Source organism: Triticum dicoccoides, chromosome 7B (assembly GCF_002162155.2).
Source record: "Triticum dicoccoides isolate Atlit2015 ecotype Zavitan chromosome 7B, WEW_v2.0, whole genome shotgun sequence".
Classification (NCBI taxonomy): Eukaryota; Viridiplantae; Streptophyta; class Magnoliopsida; order Poales; family Poaceae; genus Triticum; species Triticum dicoccoides.
The window spans coordinates 700,030,653-700,050,334 of record NC_041393.1 but is presented as its reverse complement, the minus strand read 5'-3'; the positions used below and the strand labels follow the sequence as shown (position 1 = coordinate 700,050,334).

At 46.9% G+C, this 19,682-nt stretch overlaps 1 pseudogene; it reads left to right on the top strand.

Annotated features, from left to right (window-relative positions):
- Positions 1 to 19,682, top strand: part of LOC119339440 — a 74,093-nt pseudogene that overhangs the window by 52,408 nt on the left and 2,003 nt on the right.

Here is a 19,682-nt window from a genome sequence, read left to right as displayed (position 1 = left end):
ATTCGTGTTAGCTGATTCGTATTTTATCCTGGTGTTCTCATGAAAGGTCAGTACAGGGCTTCATCCACATGATTGTGCAGTGTGCTTTGAGATGTTGTGCTACCTTTATTAGTACTTTTTAAATAAATGTTGAATTGAAGCTATTGTATTGCTATCTTTTCCCATTAAGCAGTGAACAAAAATGGGACCAACCCAGACATGATGCTTGTTGCTTTGTTACAACAAACTCTGCATCACCCCCTTTATAAGTATATGGAAGCACATATTGTTGTTGCGCGCACTCTCCCCTGGAACTGTTTATGCTTTTCGTTAATCTAATGCCGCTGGTAAAATTGAGCAATGCCACTCTCAGAATTAATTAACTACTGAATCTTAGTTCAAAACTGCAACACTTGTTAGGAATGGTACTATCCTGCTTTGTAGTTCTTTCCACATGTTTAACCAAGGTATTGTTAAGATAATGTCTCTTTAAAAATGAATCAGTTGCATTGTTTTAGGAATGGTACTTTTCTGCTTTGTCGTACTTTATACATGTTGAAACAAGGCATTGTTAAGATAATGTCTCAGTCAATATGAATGAATCACACTGATGGAGAATTGCTACTCTCCTGCTTTGTTTCCCATTAATTAAGACAAGTCATCAATCGTTATTTCTCAGTAATTGTTTCCCTTATACCTATTTTTGCTTACAGGGATATCAAAATTAAAGCTCGGTTTTATTCCGACTTTGATTTTAGTTGAACTGCACAAAAGGAGCCAATATGTCCAAGGCAAACTACTGCGTTACTGGGTCTAGTTGGTCGTTCCACTTTGCAGAAAGAAGCAGTCACTGGCTGCTGTACATTACAGAAGGAATGACCGAGAAGCTTTACAGAGTATTATTAGACACCGGTGACATGACTAGTCTGCAAAGACCATTGGCAATTTAACAACACGTGGAGTGCCCTGGGCAAAAAGTGCCCAAAACAAGTACAAGAAGCTACGACAGGACACGATCATAGGCATTACATATTTTGAATGGGAAAAGCTTGTCAAAGTTTAATCATTGATGTTAGCAATAAGACGTTAGTTTAATATATCGGAATTGGAAAACCTTGTCAAAATTTGCTCATTGATGTTAGCCACAAGACATGCATTTGATATTTTTGAGTGGGACGTCCTTGCTATGAGCAGCGTCGAGTGTTTTTTCCAATTCATGTGTTTAGTTTAGAAGTAAATAGTTACTCTGCTGAGATATTCATGTGTTAAGAGTTTGTTCTGAATATTGTCTATGTAATGCCAGGCCTTGTGTTTGATTGCAAAGTTGAGCTTGGAATGTTGTGGCATGCGGCATCACGAGCTGTTCACCGCGCCTCCTGAGAATAATGCTTCGTATTGTTTTGCATGTAGATCTTATGCGAGTGATTTGCTTGTTAAGAAGATCATCCTCTTCTGTTGTTTCTGTGCGTAAGAAGTTCATCGTCTGATGTTTCATTCATAGCCTATACGACATGTCGGGTAGGTTAGACGTGAAACCATATGATCTTCCGACCAACTGATGATATTAGGCCGTGATTGGATCGTCGTTTTCCAACCAAAACCGCTTGTAAAACTGACGCTTGTAAATTAAAGCAGATGGTCTCGGGCGAAGGCACTTGGTTGGTTGATTTCGACTAGTAAAATATCGAAAGTACTTCACACACGATAAAAACGCTGAACGACACTCGGACTATTGCTAATCCAGCTGTTAGCTGCTGTTTCAGCCTTGCCCATGGATGGCATGATACGCACGTCGTGCATGTATCGTCTGGTAATGTCGTCCATATAGCAGTGCTCGTAAAATATACACTGGTGTGACACTCCAAAAAATTTTGTTTTTGTTTTCAGCAAAAACCTTGCTTGGTTTGAAAAAGGCCATTTAAATTCTTCCTAAAATCTCTCTCTCTCAAAAACTTTTTCCCTTGGCAAGGTCTTTGATTTTTGCATCCTCTGCAACCCTGGTATTTGGTTATTAAAAACCTTTCATCTGAGTTTCAATTGTCAAAAAACATTTCTTGGTTTTTACTTTCTTTTAAAAGAAACCTAAAAGATTTTTGAGCTACCCTTTTGTTTTGAACCATCCTTGATTTTACCATGCCTCATGTGGTAAATCCTCCCAAAACCCCTCCCTCCACTTTGGGGAAATCCAAACTTTCTGTCCCATAAATCCATTTTTGGATTTTATTCCATTTATTTTTCTCCCTAAAACAATTCTGTCAATTATTCTAAGCCTAGATGCTTTGCGAAGCAAGTACCTAATTCCCTTTGAGTTTTGACCTCAAACCAACTCCTATGGATAGTCTCTAGCACCCACAATCTAGAACCATCAAGATCCACTCTTCCTCTTTTCAAAATTTTCAAATTTCATCCTCTGCAAGTTTGGACCAGATTTGTCAAATTTGGTGAAATTCATATCTCCTCTTCCCCAAAAATTCTACCAAAATTCAGGCAGCCCCCAGATGCAATGAGAGGCCTCCCCACCAAAAATCAGCTCAAGGAAAATTCCCCACATACCAAAATCATTTCGTCGAACACCTGGCCGGCACTGCTCCTGTGCACTTTCACAAAGTTTAGTGTTTTAGGGAGATTCAGTGTCATTTTCGTCAGAGTGTTGTCACCGATCCATAGTGCGTCCTGGCACGTTGCGCACAGCCCTTTCTCCCTGGCCAGAGTGCCGCACGCCCGCTTGGACGGACGCAGGCGTCGGTGGCGGCGAGCATCTGCAACGCCAGCAGCCTCTGCGGTGGCAGAGCCACCCGTGGCGGCCAAACGGAGCCAGCACTGGCTCGTTACACCGTTGTACGCCGCCCATTTCTCCCTAGCCCTCCGCGTGGCGCATGCATGCCAGTGCACCCCCGCAGCACCGTCGCCATGGCCTGGCAAGCACAGGGCACGCCCTCTGCCGCTGACAGGCCCGCGCCGCCCCGTTCCGTCGAATCCACCCAGGACACCTAATCCAAGCTCGTTTAGCGTCTAAACGGAACCAGTGGAACTCCACATTGACGCCCTACTCCCTAAACCTTCCCGACCAAGCTCTGCACCGCCGTAACCATCGCCGGAGAACTCCGTTCATGGCCACCGCCTCGAATCGCCTATAAAAAGGAGCCCCGAGCCCGCTCTCGAGCACGCACCACCACTGCACCCCACCAATACTCCGCCAAGCCACTAGGAGGACCTCGAGGATGTCTCCTCCCCCAACTCCCGCCGCCCCGATCCGCCTCGGCCACCAGCTTGATCCACTCCGGTGAGGCCATCCCCGACGCCCAAACCTTGTCAGTAGCCATCTCGAGCACCCAATGAGCTAACCCAAGCTTCAATTTGACCTCCGCAGCCCTCCCCGAAGAGTTCCAACTCCACCCGAGCCACCGTCCGCTGGAGCAAGGACCGCCATCGACGTGGTGCTCGCCGACGACCACCACCACCACCCACTGACGCGGAAGGACACCCTGAGCATGTAGGTACTCCCCGATCATCCTAACTCGCCGTGGATCGCTGCCGGCGACCACCGCAACTCCCGGGCGCCGACGAGCTCTGTTTTGCCCTTTGAAAATTTAAACCTGACGGGTGGGACCCCCTCCTCAGTGTTTTCTCTTTTTCCGAATCGTTTTCTATTTTATCAGTTGACCCCCTGGAAACTTTCTGTTTCATTACAGATAAGTCCCTGGTTTTAAAACCTTTATAACTTTTAAATAGAAACTAATTTTTGACTAATTCTTTTTCTGTCATCTTTATTTTTCTGTCTAGTTTTGTGTCATAATTATTTGAAAAATATTTGGAACACTTTTCTGTGCACTCACGGTATTTACGTTAAGTACGTATTTTTCTTATACCATAGATATCGGAGGAGGTGACGGAGCCGCGAACTTCGCCAAGTTAGACTCCGACTACTCCGAACCAGGCAAGCATGTTTGAACTTGTGATATGATGAGTGGTTGTTGCATGTTTACATTTAGTAGTTTCATGGCATGTTTATGAGCATTTCATTAAATGACATATTTCATGCAAAGATGAGGCAAGTGAGTTTCGGAAATCCATACGTTGTTGGATATAAGTTGCATGGCCATGTGATGGCATGAGAATGGGTAAGATGGCAGTGTTGTAGCATGCCAGTCTTATGCCAGACCATTTGACTTCAGTATCAACGTGAATCAAGTCACGTTCCCATTCATTTTCCTTCCTGTACTACCATATGTTTTCCGCAAGGAATATGGCATAGTAAGTTGCAAACCGTTTTCCTGGTACACACCAAATAGAGAGGCCGGGATGAGGGTTCCATGGCCCTGGATTAAAGCCCGTCATCCGGTCAGGGGGCATGGGTGTTTCCGGTTGGGACCGAGAGGGGGGCACCCCTTAGAGCGCGCGTATAGAAATTTGATCCCATGCTATTCGAGGTTGTGACCTCCCCATCTCAAGGTTTTTCTTGGACGTTATCTAGGGTGATCCCTGGCATCGTGAGGTGGAATGGGTGTGTACTGGTTAGATGTGTTTCTACCGAAATACCGTAAACAGAACTAGCCCTTAGTGACTACGGAAATCCGTTAGCTGTGGGCAATTAGTACAAACTCTGCAGAGTCAAAAATTCTGTGAATCATCTTGTACATGTCCAAGTACTGTGTTCATCTTATCTTGTCAAATGTTAGTCTCAGTGACAAAACTCCGGTGAACCACATGAGTGTTACATCCGGTTCAAAGTTTATTCTTGTGGATGGACTAACCTGTTATTTACTCTTGATATAAGCCCTTCCTGTGATGTCGCTCAGACGTTCGACTATGGCACATTTGTTATTTACTTTTGATATAAGCCCTTTCTGTGATGTCGCTCAGACGTCCGACTGTGGCACACTTGTTATTTACATTTGGTATAAGCCCTTTCTGTGATTTCGCTCAGACGTCCGACTATGGCACACCTGTTATATACTTTTGATATAAGCCCTTTCTGCGATGTCGCTCAAACATCCCGACTGTGGCACACTTGTTATTTATTTTTGAGATAAGCCCTTTCTGCGATGTCGCTCCGACGTCCGATTGTGGCACTCTTGTTATTTACTTTTAATAAAGCCCTTTCTGTGATGTCGCTCAGACGTCCGACTGTGGCACGCGTGTTATTTACTTTTTAGTATAAACCCTTTACTTGGTGTCGCTTAGACGCCCGACTGCGGCATGATTTCTTATTTTTTTACCTTTCGAGGCGTCGCTCCAGACACCCGATCGGTTTCAGTTGTTTGTTGGGATTTCGGGAGGACTACCGCCCGACTTCCTTTCTACTTATCATGTCGTGCAAATATTTATTATTTGAATGAGCATTATTATTTTTTGCTCATGACGCATTCATGAATACATTTGTTATATCTTTTGTCTGAACTGTCTTGCGAGTACTTTCAAAGTACTCACCTGGCCTGTTGATTTGGCCAGATGTTGATGAAGGCGATCTCCTGGATGAAGAGTTCGATAGCAAGTCCGACGCCTAGAGGAGTCCCAGTCAGTCCCGTGCGATCTTGGATTTGGTCATTGTATTATATCCGCTTCCGCTACCCCAGAAATAAATTCATCGAGCCTCACCTCGACGCTCGATGAGCTGCCAGTTTAGGAGTCAAGTTATCCACCACCACTTTTATCTCGAGCTAGTAGCATGTCACCACACCCCTGTGTCATAACCGCCCTTATGTACAATATTGGCGTGTTTGTAATAAATTGTTGAGCAGCCTCAGCTCAACCCTGTAATATATTTGATGCTACTGGCCTTCTGTATTCAAGTATTTGTCTAGCAGTAAGGACAACTCTTCCTATACTGGGATCAAGAGATCGATTCTCTCAATAAGGATTCTATGAAAAACCGGTCGTGACAAACTTGATACCAGAGCCAGGCTGACTGTAGGAAGCCACTAGGAGCGATCGCTAATCGGTTATTAGCATAGTGGAGTTCATTCTTACTTTTACAAATGTAGTCATTTTCTGACAGTCAGCATAAATTTATGATCTAACCATTCAGAATTTTCGCCTACTTTTGTAGATGGCTGGCAATGATTGTGCAGGTGTTCGCCAACGTGCCTGAGGGGTTCGTCAAACTCCTCTCCTTCATCGTCCAGGTCGCGATGGGGCCATCAGTGCGCCCAGTCTTCACACTCTACCCACACAAGATCAACGACAGTCTGACCATGCACCAGGCCGCGGTGCAATTCAAGGGAGGGCGTGTTGAGTTACGCCGCTTCCGGTTCTTGGGGAGAGCCATGCCTACGGAGAGGCATGCTATGCAGATGGCCGCCCGTGAGGCGATAGCTCGTCTTCGGGATGTTCTTCCTTCAAAGAAGACTCGTCGCTACCGCTACCTTCCATGCCACGTGCCATACACCTGTCATTACTCATTTGCTTGCCCTAGAGGAGAGCGTGACGAGGCCTTTGAGATGATTGTCGAGTACCTCCGAGCTCTGGAGGCAGCCTTTGACAGCATGGTGGACGACCTTGTTGCTGCCCGCATGGACTCAGTCCATGGCTGTGCCGCCAACAGGAGGGAGCTCCTACACACCACTCCACCGCTGACTTTCATCTCGTCCTCGGCATCCCATTCACCTACCATTATCACCACTGCTCATCGCCTACCTAGCACCGAGGAGTTCAACCAAGTCATTGCACCCACTCCCGTTCGTTCTGCTCTACCTATTGCGCCCACTCCTATTCGTGTTACTCCGCCTATGGCACCCGCTCCACCAGCTCAGCGCAGCGCTTCACGTCTGGAGCCTATTAGCGAGGAGGAAGTTGAGTCCCCCGCCTCACTGCGCCTCACCCTCGGCAGGCCAAGGGAGATCCTCACCATCTCCGACTGAGTACGCTTAGCCGCCATGCGATGTACCGACATGTGCTATATGTTTATATGTACATAGGTTGTGAGAAGTAGCTTGTTTGCGCATCATGTAGGGTCTGGAGAAGTGCACTAGCCTTAATAACATGTCAGGATTATGCAAGCATATCCTGAGTGATGTATTGTATAATTACTGCTCGCATGTAAGATATGTAATAGTCCTTCTCCATGCGCAATCGTTGTTTTTTTTCTTGAAAAAACTTCTGGAGCTTTTAAAAATTCCGTATTTGTGAATTTATGGGCTGATACGACTCATTTTCTTTTCTTACGAGTTTTACAAAATATATCCCCCGAGTGAAAGATGTCTCGTCCTTGGACGCGCTCCATGCCAAATCAGCCAGAGGAAAATTATGACACACCACCAAACAACAATTTCACACAGGGGCAGTCAAGTCAACAGGACAGTGAAACAGCATTTACCCAAGTGTGTCGCCTTTATGAACAGAGTTAGCAACAACATCAGGAAATAATGAACCAAGTCATCAATATGGGAAATCACCGTGGACAGTATCAGCAGCAATCTAAGTTGTCTAAGCTACAGAAGACGCGTCCCCCAACATTTTCTCATACTGACAAACCTCTTGAGGCCGACGACTGGCTTCTATACATGGAAAGAAAATTAGTTATTGCACAGTGTTGGGACCGTGAGAAAGTACTATATGCACCGCACTATCTCACTGGAGCAGCTGCATCATGATGGGAAAATTTCCTGCACATGCACCCCAACGAAAATGAAATAACCCGGGAGGAATTCAAAGAAAGTTTTCGTGGGGCACACATTCCTAAAAGCGTTATGAAGATCAAGAAGAGAGAATTTGATGACCTCAAACAAAGGACCATGACGGTGTCAGAATACAACAACCAGTTTACTCTGCTGTCCCGCTACGCCAACGAAGAGCGTATGACTGAGACCAAGAAGATGGAAAAATTCTTGGAAGGCCTGGCACCCGCGCTCAGATGCCAGCTGGTTGTACACACCTTCCCAGATTTCAAAACACTGATGGATAAGGCGATTACCTTGGAAAATGAGCGACGCAGTTTGGAGGATTTCCGCAAATGCAAAAGGGACCAGACTACTCAGGCTCGACACCACCGAAGCAAGACAGATTTCCAGAAAGGTGGGACACACAAACCCACAACGAATAATTCACGCCCAATCAAGAATTTCCATGCAAGGGACAAATAGTTCACATATCGCCCAGGCGTTACTTGCTACGCTTGTGGAGAAGAAGGGCACTATGCCAAGCAGTGCCCCAAGCCAAGGAACTCAACCCCAAAGCCAAACAATAGTGGCAATAATTCAGCGCCCAAGCGAAACAATTTCAACCCCAATAACAACCACAGGAAGGGTCATCTGAACCACTTGACCAAAGAGGAAGCACAAAACGCCCCAGATATCGTACTCGGTATGTTCCCTATCAACACAATACCTGCCACGGTTTTGTTTGATTCTGGAGCTTCTCACTCATTCATTTCGAAGAGTTTTGCTTTGCAAAATAATTTTTCGATGCTTCCCTTGGAAAAATCCATGATCATCAAGTCCCCTGGGATTAAGCAAGTGACTCAGAGTTACTGCCAAGGTGTGGTTATTGAATTCGAAGGATTGAAGTTTTAGGCCAACCTTATTGTATTGGAAAATAAAGGACTGGATGTCATCTTACAGATGGATTGGTTAACCACCAACAAAGGTTTTATTGACTGCTTCAACCAAACCGTAATTCTCACCCACCATCACAGGAAGACAATAAAGGTTTCAGCCAAAGAAAGACAAATATCTCGGCAACCGAGGTTAAACAAGGTGGAAGTTTCTGAGTTAAGCAAGGTTCCAGTACTGTGTGAATTTCTAGACGTATTTCCCAAAGAACTACCAGGCATGCCACCAGACCGAGAGATAGAATTCAGCATTGAGCTAGCACCCGGAACCGCTCCCATTTACAAGAAACCATAAAGAATGGCACCATCCGAGTTGGTAGAATTGAAGAAGCAAATAAAAGAATTGCTGGACAAAGGATACATACGAGCCAGTTCCTCACCATGGGGTTCACCAATTTTATTTGCCAAGAAAAAGGATGGGACACTGAGATTGTGCATAGACTACCGAGCACTTAACATGGTCACAATCACGAACAAATACCCAATGCCCCGAATAAATGATTTATTTGATCAGATCGCTCAGGCCAAAGTCTTCTAAAAAATTGACTTAAGGTTGGGATACCATCAATTAAAAGTGCGAACGGAAGATATCCCCAAGACAGCCTTTACCTCCAGATATGGACTGTATGAGTTCACAGTAATGTCGTTTGGACTAACAAATGCCCCCGCATATTTTGTTCACCTCATGAACAAAGTATTTATGAAGTTTATGGACAAGTTTGTTGTGGTATTCATAGATGATATTCTGATATAGTCCAAGACGCCAGAAGAGCACGCTGAACATCTCAGAATTGTACTAGGAGAACTCAGGAAACATCAACTGTACGCCAAGTTCAGCAAATGTGAATTTTGGCTAAGACAGGTGGGTTTTCTGGGCCACGTACTGACCCAAGAAGGTATTGCAGTAGACCCGGAAAAGGTCAAGGCCGTACTTGGCTGGAAACCACCAGCCAGCGTAACGGACGTACGAAGTTTCTTGGGAATGGTAGGATACTACCGAAGATTTATTGAAGGATTCTCCACCATAGCAATGCCAATGACGCAGTTACTCAAGAAAGATAAGAAGTTTGAATGGACGGAAGCTTGTGAGAAAAGCTTCCAAGAGCTAAAAAGGAAATTAACAACGGCACTAGTATTAATTGTGCCAGACATACACAAGAATTTTGAGGTGTACTGTGACGCATCCCGGAAGGGCCTCGGATGTGTATTGATGCAAGAAGGCAAGGTAGTTGCGTATGTCTCCAGACAACTCCGCAACCATGAAGAAAATTATCCTACTCATGATCTGGAGTTGGCAGCAGTCATCCATGCACTCAAAGAATGGAGACACTTTCTACTTGGAAATCGTTGTGAAATATACACAGACCATAAGAGCCTTAAGTATATTTTCACATAGCCGGAACTCAATTTACGGCGACGACGCTGGTTGGAATTAGTGAAGAATTACGATGTTGGAATCCACTATCATCCAGGAAAAGCAAATGTAGTGACAGATGCCCTTAGTCGGAACCCCAGCTCGGGCAACGACAGTATACCAAATTTGAGACCAGAATTTCAGCAGGAATTTGCCAAACTCAACCTAATAATGGTCACCGAAGGCAGTGTGTGGAATTTGGAAATACAGCCTACTCTGATGGAAAAGATTAAGGAGGCTCAGCATGGACACCCCAGCATTGATGGCATAAAAAGGAAAGTGAGTTTGGGCAAGGCCTCCGAATTCAACATAGACGAGCAGGGAATATTGTGGTATGGAGAAAGACTTTGCGTACCAAATATCAAGGACCTCAAAGAGCAGATTCTAGCTGAAAGCCACACCGCTCCGTATTCAATCCATCCTGGAGGAACAAAAATGTACAAGGACCTTCAGGAAAATTTTTGGTGGCACGGTATGAAAAGGGACATAGCCACATTCATTGCATGCTGTGATTCTTGTCAACGCATCAAGGACGAACACCAGAAACCAGCCGGACTATTACAGCTAAACAAGATACCCGAGTGGAAATGGGACGAGATTGGAATGGATTTTATTGTTGGGCTACCTCGGTCACGACACGGAAATAATGCCATATGGGTCATCACCAACAGATTAACTAAGGTAGCACATTTTATCCCGGTGAAGTCAACTCACACCACTCAGAAGCTTGCCCGGCTTTATCTTGCTCGTATCGTCTGCCTGCATGGAGTCCCAAAGACTATAATATCTGACAGAGGCACACAATTTGTCTCTAGGTTTTGGGATCACCTACAACAGGCACTAGGTACTCAACTATCATTCAGTACCGCTTACCACCCCCAGACTGATGGACGGACAGAACGCGTAAACCAAATTCTAGAAGACATGTTGAGAGCATGTGTGCTCACCTATGGGACCAGTTGGGAAGAAAGCTTGCCATACGCAGAGTTCGCATACAACAACAGCTACCAGGCCAGCCTGCAAATGGCACCATTTGAAGCTTGTTACGGGCGAAGATGCCGTACACCACTAAATTGGTCAGAGACCGGAGACATCCTTATCTTCGGCCCAGATATGCTCAAGGAGGCCGAGGAAAAATTTAATATGATTAGGGATCGACTCAAGACCGCTCAAAGTCGACAAAAGAGTTATTACGATAGAAAGCATCGGGGAATCTGTTTCGAACCCGGAGAGTTTGTGTACCTACAAGTATCTCCTATGAGGGGCCTGCAACGACTCAAGGTTAAGGGAAAGCTAGTACCAAGGTTCATCGGACCATTCTGTATAGTGGCCCGAAGAGGCACGGTAGCCTACCAGCTAGACTTACTCGAAGAATTATTCGATGTCCATGATGTGTTCCACGTCTCGCAGTTGAGGAAGTACGTAAGTAATCCAGAGAAGCAAGTATCCCATGAAAACATTGACGTGCAACCAGACCTCACCTACCGGGAGCATCCAACAAAAATATTAGAGGAGTCTGAAAGGAGGACCCGACAGAAAACCATCAAGTTTTTCAGAGTTCAGTGGAGCAATCACACCGAGAATGAAGCAACTTGGGAAAGAGAGGATTTTCTTCGGACAGAGCACCCACATGTTTGAGGATCAGCTGAAATCTCGGGGACGAGATTTTTCCAAAGGGGGTAGGTGCTGTGACACTCCAAATTTTTTTTTTGTTTTCAGCAAAAACCTTGCTTGGTTTGAAAAAGGCCATTTAAATTCTTCCTAAAATCTCTCCCTCTCAAAAACTTTTTCCCTTGGCAAGGTCTTTGATTTTTGCATCCTCTGCAACCCTGGTATTTGGTCATTAAAAACCTTTCATCTGAGTTTCAATTCTCAAAAAACATTTCTTGGTTTTTACTTTCTTTTAAAAGAAACCTAAAAGATTTTTGAGCTACCCTTTTGTTTTGAGCCATCCTTGATTTTACCATGCCTCATGTGGTAAATCCTCCCAAAACCCCTCCCTCCACTTTGGGACAATCCAAACTTTCTGTCCCAACAAGTTAAATCCATTTTTGGATTTCATTCCATTTATTTTTCTCCCTTAAACAATTCTGTCAATTATTCTAAGCCTAGATGCTTTGCAAAGCAAGTACCTAACTCCCTTTGAGTTTTGACCTCAAACCAACTCCTCTGGATAGTCTCTAGCACCCACAACCTAGAACCATCAAGATCCACTCTTCCTCTTTTCAAAATTTTCAAATTTCATCCTCTGCAAGTTTGGACCAGCTTTGTCAAATTTGGTGAAATTCATATCTCCTCTTCCCCAAAAATTCTACCAAAATTCAGGCAGCCCCCAGATGCAATGAGAGGCCTCCCCAGCAAAAATCAGCTCAAGAAAAATTCCCCACATACCAAAATCATTCCGTCGAACACCTGGCCGGCACTGTTCCTGTGCACTCTCAGAAAGTTCAGTGTTTCAGGGAGATTCAATGTCGTTTTCGTCAGAGTGTTGTCACCGATCCACAGTGCGTCCTGGCTCGATGCGCACAGCCCTTTCTCCCTGGCCAGAGCGCCGCACGCCCGCTTGGACGGACACAGGCGTCGGTGGCGGCGAGCATCTCCAACGCCGGCAGCCTCTGCGGTGGCAGAGCCAACCGTGGCGGCCAAACGGAGCCAGCACCGGCTCGTTACGCCGTTCTGCGCCGCCCATTGCTCCCTAGCCCTCCGCGTGGCTCATGCATGCCAGCGCACCCCTGTAGCTCAGTCGCCGTGGCCCAGCAAGCACAGGGCGCGCCCTCTGCCGCCGACGGGCCCGCGCCGCCCCGTTCCATCGAATCCACCCAGGACACCTAATCCAAGCTCGTTTAGCGTCTAAACGGAACTAGTGGGACTCCACGTTGACGCCCTACTCCCTAAACCTTCCCGACCAAGCTCTGCGCCGCCGTAACCATCGCCGGAGAACTCCGTTCACGGCCACCGCCTCGGATCGCCTATAAAAAGGAGCCCCGAGCTCGCTCTCGAGCACGCACCACCACTGCACCCCACCAGTACTCCGCCAAGCCACTAGGAGGACCTCGAGGAGGTCTCCTCCCCCAACTCCGGCCACCCCGATCCTCCTCGGCCACCAGCTCGATCCACTCCGGTGAGGCCATCCCCGACGCCCAAACCTCGTCAGTAGCCATCTCGAGCACCCAGTGAGCTAACCCAAGCTTCAATTTGACCTCCGCAGCCCTCCCCAACGAGTTCCAACTCCACCCGAGCCGCCGTCCGCCGGAGCAAGGACCACCATCGACGTGGTGCTTGCCGATGACAACCACCACCACCCACCGACGCGGAAGGATACCCTGAGCACGTAGGTACTCCCCAATCATCCTAACTCGCCGTGGATCGCCGCCGACGACCACCGCAACTCCCGGGCACCGACGAGCTCTGTTTTCCCCTTTGAAACTTTAAACCTGACGGGTGGGACCCCCCTCGTCAGTGTTTTCTCTTTTTCCGAATCGTTTTCTGTTTTATTAGTTGACCCCCTGGAAACTTTCTGTTTCATTACAGATAAGTCCCTAGTTTTAAAACCTTTATAACTTTTAAACAGAAACTGATTTTTGATTGATTCTTTTTCTGTCATCTTTATTTTTCTGTCTAGTGTTTTGTCATATTTATTTGAAAAATATTTCGAACACTTTTCTGTGCACTCGCGGTATTTACGTTAAGTACGTATTTTTCTTATATCGTAGATACCGGAGGAGGTGACGGAGCCGCGAACTTCGCCAAGTTAGACTTCGACTACTCTGAACCAGGCAAGCATGTTTGAACTTGTGATATGATGAGTGGTTGTTGCATGTTTGCATTTAGTAGTTTCATGGCATGTTTATGAGCATTTCGTTAAATGTCATATTTCATGCAAAGATGAGGCAAGTGAGTTTCAGAAATCCATACGTTGTTGGATATAAGTTGCATGGCCATGTGATGGCATGAGAATGGGTAAGATGGCTGTGTTGTAGCATGCCAGTCTTATGCCAGACCATTTGACTTCAGTATCAATGTGAATCAAGTCACGTTCCCATTCATTTTCCTTCATGTACTACCAAATGTTTTCTGCAAGGAATATGGAATAGTAAGTTGCAAACCATTTTCCTGGTACACACCAAATAGAGAGGCCGGGATGAGGGTTCCATGGCCCTGGATTAAAGCCCGTCATCCGGTCAGGGGGCATGGGTGTTTCCGGTTGGGACCGAGAGGGGGGCACCCCTTAGAGCGCGCGTATAGAAATTTGATCCCATGCTATTCGAGGTTGTGACCTCCCCGTCTCAAAGTTTTTCTTGGACGTTGTCTAGGGTGATCCCTGGCATCGTGAGGTGGAATGGGTGTGTACTGGATAGATGTGTTTCTACCAAAATACCGTAAACCGAACTACTCCTTCGTGACTACGGAAATCCGTTAGCTGTGGGCAATTAGTACAAACTCTGCAGAGTCAAAAATCCTTTGAATCATCTTGTACATGTCCAAGTACTGTGTTCATCTTATCTTATCAAATGTCGGTCTCAGTGACAAAACTCCGGTGAACCACATGAGTGTTACGTCCGGTTAAAAGTTTATTCTTGTGGATGGACTAACCTGTTATTTACTTTTGATATAAGCCCTTTCTGTGATGTCGCTCAGACGTCCGACTGTGGCACATTTGTTATTTACTTTTGATATAAGCCCTTTCTGTGATGTCGCTCAGACGTCCGACTGTGGCACACTTGTTATTTACATTTGGTATAAGCCCTTTCTGTGATGTCGCTCAGACGTCCGACTGTGGCACACCTGTTATATACTTTTGATATAAGCCCTTTCTGCGATGTCGCTCAGACGTCCGACTGTGGCACACTTGTTATTTATTTTTGAGATAGGCCCTTTCTGCGATGTCGCTCTGACGTCCGATTGTGGCACTCTTGTTATTTACTTTTAATAAAGCCCTTTCTGTGATGTCGCTCAGACGCCCGACTGTGGCACGCGTGTTATTTACTTTTCAGTATAAACCCTTTACGTGGTATCGCTTAGACGCCCGACTGCGGCATGATTATTTATTTGTTTACCTTTCGAGGCGTCGCTCCAGACACCCGATTGGTTTCAGTTGTTTGTTGGGATTTCGGGAGGACTACCGCCCGACTTCCTTTCTACTTATCATGTTGTGCAAATATTTATTATTTGAATGAGCATTATTATTTTTTGCTCATGACGCATTCATGCATACATTTGTTATATCTTTTGTTCGAACTATCTTGCGAGTACTTTCAAAGTACTCATCTGGCTTGTTGATTTGGCCAGATGTTGATGAAGGCGATCTCCTGGATGAAAACTTCGATAGCAAGTCCGACGCCTAGAGGAGTCCCAGTCAGTCCCGTGCGATCTTGGATTTGGTCACTGTATTATATCCGCTTCCGCTACCCCAGAAATAAATTCATCGAGCCTCACCTCGACGCTCGATGAGCTGCCAGTTTAGGAGTCAAGTTATCCACCACCACTTTTATCTCGAGCTAGTAGCATGTCACCACACCCCTGTGTCATAACCGCCCTTATGTACAATATTGGCGTGTTTGTAATAAATTGTTGAGCAGCCTCAGCTCAACCCTGTAATATATTTGATGCTACTGGCCTTCTATATTCAAGTATTTGTCTACCAGTAAGGATAACTCTTCCTATACTGGGATCAAGAGATCGATTTTCTCAATAAGGATTTTATTGAAAAACCGGTCGTGACAACTGGTCTCCCAAATTACACGCGTAACCTGCCAGTTTTACTTACAGACCTCGGGCCTTCCGATGACGAGTAAATTACACTTGTATGTTAGTACATGTTTGAAATAAACCAGAGCTCCCAAGCGCAGCCTTACCGTTTCATGCCGTCTCAGTTTCTCGAAGGTGCTCATAGGTGTCTGATGATCCTGGCTTCCTGAATGAGCAGTGGGCGCTATATCAGGCCTCCGTAGGGCCCTCGAGGCCCTCTCCGTTGTCCTTTGAGTTGTTGCGCTCGCCGTGGCGCCGAGCATTGTTAACATGGTCAACGAACATGAGGATTCAGGAGATGACTTTATTTTGACTGGATGACACTAGGGACCCACTAGGGCCATAGCCGTATGTACGCAAGTGCCTCCTTAAAAAAAATTTCGCGGGGAAAAGAGATTAAATTAAACTGGGGTATGAGTACAATCAGCACAAATCGCCTCAGCGATTTCTGGAGGGTAGTTTCTAAGCCAAACAGCAGTTCTGCCTTGTACTCTACCTAGTCTAGCCAGCTCGTGACTTGCCTTGTTAGCATCACGACTGATTTGGGCTACCTGAATATCTCTTTCCCTGATGAGCTCCCGAGTCACACTGATCCTTGATGCATAGATGGACGAATTCGAACTTCACACATCCAATAGCTTGATGGCCTCCGCACAGTCTGATTCTAGAGTGAAGGCATCCGGAGTCTAGTGTAGCGTGAGGGCGCAGCCCTCCTCCATCGCTGCAAGCTTCAAGTCGAGTGCATCGATGCCAACACATATCTGCGGCTTGCCGCGAAGATCACGGCTCCTGTGTAGTCACGGAGAATCATACCTGCGCCTGCTATTCCATCATTTGCAAGTGCCTCCTTATTATGTACAACTATATTTTTTTTGCTTTCTCCTGGTTTCCCGACATCACGGTCCCACACCATTTTCAACCTATGTAGTCAATATAAACGAGAGAATTGCACAAGGTGCGGCCGACAGCTGGGAGCAAGCAGCTCGAGCAGTATTTGTGTTTTTTAGGCGTGAGCACTGCAGAGTTTTTCTTGGTGATGATTTCGTTGTTGTTCAGAGGAGAGAAGGGTATTAACTGGGCGGGCTGTGGCCCGTCTAGCCCAGGCCAGATATCCAGCCCAGATACTACTTTTTTCAAGATGAAAATGGCTAGCCCATCTATACATCTTTTTTAGGAATACCCAGGCAAGGTCAACTTGTTATTCTCCGCCCCGCTGGGCTGCAAACCTTTCCTAGGAGGGATGCATTAGGCTTAACAGGAAAATGGGCTTTAAAAATAGTAAATGGGATGTAATTATAAAAATTGGGCAGTAACTATAAAAAAATGCACCAAACACGAAATTAGTTTATAAAATATTATTTATGGATTTTGAAAATCTTAAATTTTCATTGTTGCGCGCGCAATGTTTCGTTGGATTTTTACGTAATACAAATTTATATTTAATTTGACTAGAAATTTCGGGATAAAAATATTTCGGATCCCATCAAAATGTGGGAAATTTTATTGAATTATGTCTTCAACGGTTGGTTGAAATTATTAATCATTGTCCTAGCTAGAAAATGGGTTGTACTTTTAACAAACTGTAAATGGGCTGTTGTAAATTCCATTAGAATTCAAAAATGGGTTGTACATTCTTACAAAACGCAAATGGGCTATAAGTTCTCTGCCACACACTTGCGGGCCTACTAAGTGACGCGTCCCCTAAAAAAAATAAGTTGACGCGTATGCAAGGCTTTGTCAACTTATTATAGTCAACACACAGTTCTAGCAGCAGTGGCCATTGGATATCTATCCAACGGATGTCGTGCTTCTTCTTCAATCTTGGATATTCTTAGCTTCGGCCGCCTAAAAAATGATTCCTCCGCCTGACATCTGGGGCGCACCATTTCAGAGGCTGACCTGTGGGCCTATTAAGTTGGAGCATACCAAGGGCTTTGTCAACTTAGTCAATATAAACGATTCTAGCTTCAGTGACCGTACGATGTCCATCCAACGGCCGTAGTGCTTCTTCAACCTCTGGTCTTCTTGATCCAGCCGCCCAAAGCAGCGTCGGTCGTGCCGCCTGCTCCTGCCTCCCGTGGCCGGCTGTGCTGCTACGGAGGCCTCATCAACACCATACTACTCCCACCACTGGCCAGGCCATCCCTCCACTCACCCACACCCCCTGTTATTCTGCGGCGACGGCAGCCTCACACCGCAGCCGAACCAGTGAACCCTCGTACTCCTCTCCGCGCGGGCTTCCACTGTTGTGTCTTCCCCGGCTCCGCGTCGTCCCCTTCCTAGGCGTCGACGTCGTCCACCGCCCTGGTGCTCTCGGCGCGGCGTGGTCAACATAGTCAACGACCGACTTCCATCGGAAGAGTACTGTACGTGGAGAGGCTGACAGCTGGGTCCATGGTGGCCGCAAGAAAGTGCCTCCTTATTACGCGCAAAATAATGATTCCTCCACCTGACAGCAGGGACCCACCGGACGGGCCACCTTATTTCACGAAAAAAAACATTCCCCCCTGAATGTTGGGACCCACCGGACGGGCCACAGTATTTCGCGAAAAAAACGTTCCCCTCGCTGTCAGCTCGGACCGACCGGAAGTGCCTCTTTATTACGCATAAATAAATGAATACTCCCCCTACTAGCTAGGACTCACCTTGGTGGGAAGCTGACTTGTAGGCCTACTAAGTTGACGGGGACGGAGGGCTTTGTCAACTTAGTCAATATGAACAATTCTAGCTCCATTGACTGTACGATATCCATCCCACGGCCGTAGTGCTTCTTCAACCTCTGGTCTTCTTGCTCCAGCCGCCCAAAGCAGCGCCGGTCGTGCCGCCTGCTCCTGCCTCCCGTGGCCGGCTGTGCTACCACGGAGGCCTCACCGCCCCCTACTATTACCACCTTAGGCCAGGCCCTGCAGCGACGGCAGCCTCACACCGCAGCCGAACGAGTGAATACTCATACTGCTCTCCGCGTGGGCATCCACTGCCGCATCTTCACCGGCTCCGCGTCGTCCCCTTCCTAGGCCTCGCTGTCGTCCACCACCCTGGTGCTCTTGGCGCGGCGTGGTCAGCATGGTCAAGGAACGACTTCCATCGGACGTGGACTGTACGTCGAGAGGCTGACAGCTGGGTCCACGGCCGCAGCAAGGAAGGGCCTCCTTATTACGCGGAAAATAATGATTCCTCCACCTGACAGCAGGGACCCACCGGACGGGCCACCGTATTTCGCGAAAAAAATGTTTCCCTCCTGACTGCTGGGACCAACCAGCTACACCTTCGCACGCAAGGAAGTGCGTCCGGGCAAAAAAACCCCAAAATGATTCGCCCTCCTGACTGATGGGACCCACCAGCTACATGTTCGCAGGCAAGGAAGTGCCTGACAATCGGGACCCACCTGGTCGAAGCGTACGTAGCGTTGTCATTCTTGTCGCGAAAGTGTACGTACATACTGGTCGATATAGAGGCACGCACGTGTCGTAGTAGAGGCGCGCGTGTGTCATAGTAGAGGCCCGCACGTAGCATGTACACGTACGTACAGCGGCGAGGGTGCAAGAAAGAAAATACGGCCATGTACGTACATACGGGCAGGGTCTTGAACGCCTACTCGCGCATACGTACATGGCTGGGTCGGAACGGAGAAACAGCATCGTCGTCGTGTTCATGGGGAGCCAACCGGCTGGGTCGGAACGGAATGCGTGGTCATGTTCATCGGGAGGGCTTGGACGGAACAGGCGATGGAAACGAGGCCTGGCGTACCACACAACGGAGGAAACGGACCTCCTATGTTCGGAACGGGGTTCTGTTGATCGGGAGGGGTGTGGCATACCGCAAAACGAAGGAAACGGACCTCCTACGGTCGAAACGGGGGTCCTGTTGATCGGGAGGGGTGTGGCGTACCGCAAAACGGAGGAAACGGACCTCCTACTGTCGAAACGGGGGTCCTGTTGATCGAGAGGGGTGTGGCGTACCGCAAAACGGACGAAACGGACCTCCTACGGTCAA